Consider the following 4,016-nt stretch of genomic DNA (forward strand, 5'->3'; position numbering starts at 1 on the left):
CGAATTGCTCCGTTAACCTTCCGAAATCCACCCGAGGCCCCCGGGACCTCAACCAATTATACCAACATGTCCCAAAATACAATACGAACTTAGTCGAGGCTTCAAACCACATCAAACAACGCCGAAATTATGAATCGCGTATCGAATCGAATTATAAGTTTTCGAATCCTCCAACTTCTATATTTTGTACCGAAATGTATCAAATCAATCCGGAATGACTTCAAATTTTGCACACAAGTCATAATTGACGTAATGGAGCTATTCCCATTTACAGAATCAAAATCCGACCCCGTTATCAAAAATTCATCCGTCGGTAGGATTTTCCAAAATCTTCTTTTTCCAACTTTCGCAAAATGTGTCGAATTGTCCGATGGACTTCCAAATCCAAATCCGAACATACGCCTAAGTCCGAATTCATCATACGAAGCTATCGCCATCATCGAAATTCCATTCCGGGGTCGTTTGCTCAAAAGTTAACTCCCCGGTCAACTCTTTCCATTTAAGCTTCAAAATGAGAATTTTTCTTTAAATTAAATTCTGAATCTTCCGAAACCAAACTCGACCACACACGCGGGTCATAATACATATTGCGAAGCTTCTCGAGACTCTAAGTCACTGAACGAGGCATAATTTATTAAAACGACAAGTCGGGTCGTTACACTTACTATACTACATTATATTATATATATATATATATATATATATATATATATATATAGACATCTTAATATAGCTAATGTTATATCGAATATAGCTTATATACTATACACTTAGTATATATACTACATTATACTATATATATATATATATATATATATATATATATATATATATAGCTAATGTTATATCGAATATAGCTTATATATTATACACTTAGTGTGATGACCCAAAGGGTCATCTTGTGAATTAAGACTCTATTCCTGGCCCGTTAGCCTTAAAAACCTTATTTTCACTCACCTCGATTTGCGTGCACAGTCCGGGATTTAAAATTAATTTTTAGTTGACGTTGGTCAATGTTTTGAGTAAACGGACCCGGATCCGTGTTCCGACATTCCCGGAAGGTCCATAGTAAAATATGGGACTTGGGCGTATGCCCGGAATCGAATTCCGAGGTCCCTAACTCGCGAAATAAATTTTTGATAATACTTGTAAGACTGAAATTCTATGGATTTAAAGAAATTGAGTAATGTTTGATCTCGTTGGTATCGGGCCCGTATTTTGGTTCTGGAGCCCGGTACAGGTTTAATATAATATATAAGACTTGTCTGTGAATTTTGGTAAGAAACGGAGTTGATTTGACGTGATTCGGACGTCCAGTTGAGAAGATATGAATTTTAAGTGTTCTTGAGAATTTTATTTGATTTTGTGCTAAATTCATAGTTCTAGGTGTTATTTTGGCGATTTGTTCGCGCGAGCAAGTCCGTATGATGTTTTTAGACTTGTGGGCATGTACGGTTTGGGGCCTCGAGGGCTCGGGTGAGTTTCGGATAGGCCACAGGATGTTTTGAACTTAGAAAATTTTGCTGGTATAACTGAACCTGTTGCAGGCCTCTGATCTCGCATTTGCGAGATCAGGCTTCACAAATGCAAAATAAGCAGGCCTGGAAATTGCGAGGTATCTATCGCAATTGCGAAGAAGGCCTGGGCCAGCATGTTCTAGCAATTGCGAGATTTTCTTCGCAATTGCGATGGGAGTCTAGGAAGGGCAGGTTCGCAAATGCGAACATCTACTCGCATTCGCGAGGTTCAGTGGTCGCAAATGCGACACTTTTCTCGCATTTGCGAAGGCAGCGGGATTGTGAAGGGAATCGCAATTCCGAGTGTTCCTTCTCATTTTCGAGCTTCGCATTTGCAAAGCTCATATCGCAATTGCGACACCTGCAGCTGAGTAAAAGAGACTTGGACGGGATTTTTCATTCATTCGTCAATTTTTCGAACCGTAAACCTTAAGAGGCGATTTTATGGCGATTTTTACGGGAAAACATTGAGGTAAGTGTTTCTTATCCTATATTGATTATATTTCATGATTTCATACTCATTTATATCATGAATCTGTGAATTTATGGAAGAAAAATCAGAGTTTTATAAATTCTTCCAAAAACAAAAATTTAAGATTTGAAGGTCCATTTGATATCGGAATTGGATAATTTTTATATGGTTGGACTCGTCTCGGAATGGGTGTTCGAATTTTGTAAGATTTTCCGAGATTTGAGATGTGGGTCTCACTGTCAAATATTTTAATTAATTTTAGATTTTATCCGAAAAATTAGTAAATTCATATGGAATTAATTCCTATGATTTGTATTGAGTATATTGAATTGTTTGTGAATAGATTTGAAGCTTTCGGAGATAAATTTAAAAGGAAAAGTTGTGATTGAGTAATTGATTGGAATTTGCAAAGCTAGGTAAGTGCCGTGGTTCACCTTGACTTGACTTGAGGGAATAGGCGAGGTGACGAGTGTCCATACGTCGTCAAATTAATGTTTTGCGTATTTACATGAAAAATCATAATTTTTTTTAAATTATGAACTAATTATTATAATAATTATTTCTCTCCTATTCTTTGTCAAATATTAATTCTTGAATTCCTGCATTAATTGTTACATGCTATTTGAATTATGTGCATTAATTGTTATTTGACATTTGGCATATTAAATATTAAACTACATATTTTCTCTCTAATTTCTATAATAATTTGCTATTTGCCTTTGTTTGTTTCGAAAATTAAATCATAATTATTGTATACTTGTTGTCTTATAATTTTATATTAATTGTTGCATTTTAGAGGGAAATTCTTCTATAAGAATTGGTAAATGAATATGTTGGAGGAGCGGGTTGCACGCCGCAACAGAATTAATTATAATGAATATATTGGAGGATCGGGATGCACGCCGCAACAGACTAATTAAAGTCCATATTGGAGGATCTGGTTGCACGCCGCAACAGACTTATTAAAAGTCCATATTGGAGGATCGGGTTGCACTCCGCAACAGACTTATTAAAAGTCCATATTGGAGGATTGGGTTGCATGCCGCAACAGACTTATTTAAAAGTTGACATACATATTTATATATTGGGGGATATATATATTGGGGAATCGGGTTGCACGCCGCAACAGACTTGATTAAAATGAATATATTGGAGGAGCGGGTTGCACGCTGCAACAGAACTGAATGTGAATATATTATGAGAGCGGGTTGTACGCTGCAACAGAATTGAATGTGAATATATTGTGAGAGCGGGTTGCACGCTGCAACAGAATTGATAGAAATGATAATTGGTTATGACTACTGAGTTGGCTTCAATTATTATAAACGAGTTACCTGATTTATTTCTACTATTATTGTTGTTACTAATATTGCGTACAGGTAATGTAAGTGACACGCCTTAGCCTCGTCACTACTTCGTTGAGGTTAGGCTCAGCACTTACCAGTACATGGGGTCAGTTGTACTGATACTACACTCTGTACTTCTTGTGTAGATTTTGGAGTTGGTCTCAGCGGCGTACCATAGACTTGCTCGGATTTCAGCTACTCAGAGGAGACTTGAGGTATAACTGCACAGCGTTCGCAGTTCTGAAGTCCCCATCAACTTTACTTTAGCTGTGTGTTCGTTTTTAGACAGCTTTATTTTATTCAAACCTTTATTTGTATTTATTCTAGAAGCTTGTGCACTTGTGACACCAATTCTGGGATGGTATTTAGACACCATTATTTTTATGGATTATTCACTATATTTTAGACTTTACTTTCGCATTTGTTCTTTGTTATTAACAAATTTAAAAAAAAATTAAAAATTGGTTAATATTATTCTAACGTTGGCTTGCCTAGCAAGTGAAATGTTAGGGTCGTGACAACTTTTGTATAACTTATATACTATACACTTAGTATATATATTATACTATACTATATATTTGTGTGTGTAAATAATAAAGAGCTTTTAAATAAATAATATTTAATACTTATTTGATATATATATATATATATATATATATATATATATATATATATATAATA

Source organism: Nicotiana tabacum, chromosome 15, assembly GCF_000715075.1.
Source record: "Nicotiana tabacum cultivar K326 chromosome 15, ASM71507v2, whole genome shotgun sequence".
NCBI lineage: Eukaryota > Viridiplantae > Streptophyta > Magnoliopsida > Solanales > Solanaceae > Nicotiana > Nicotiana tabacum.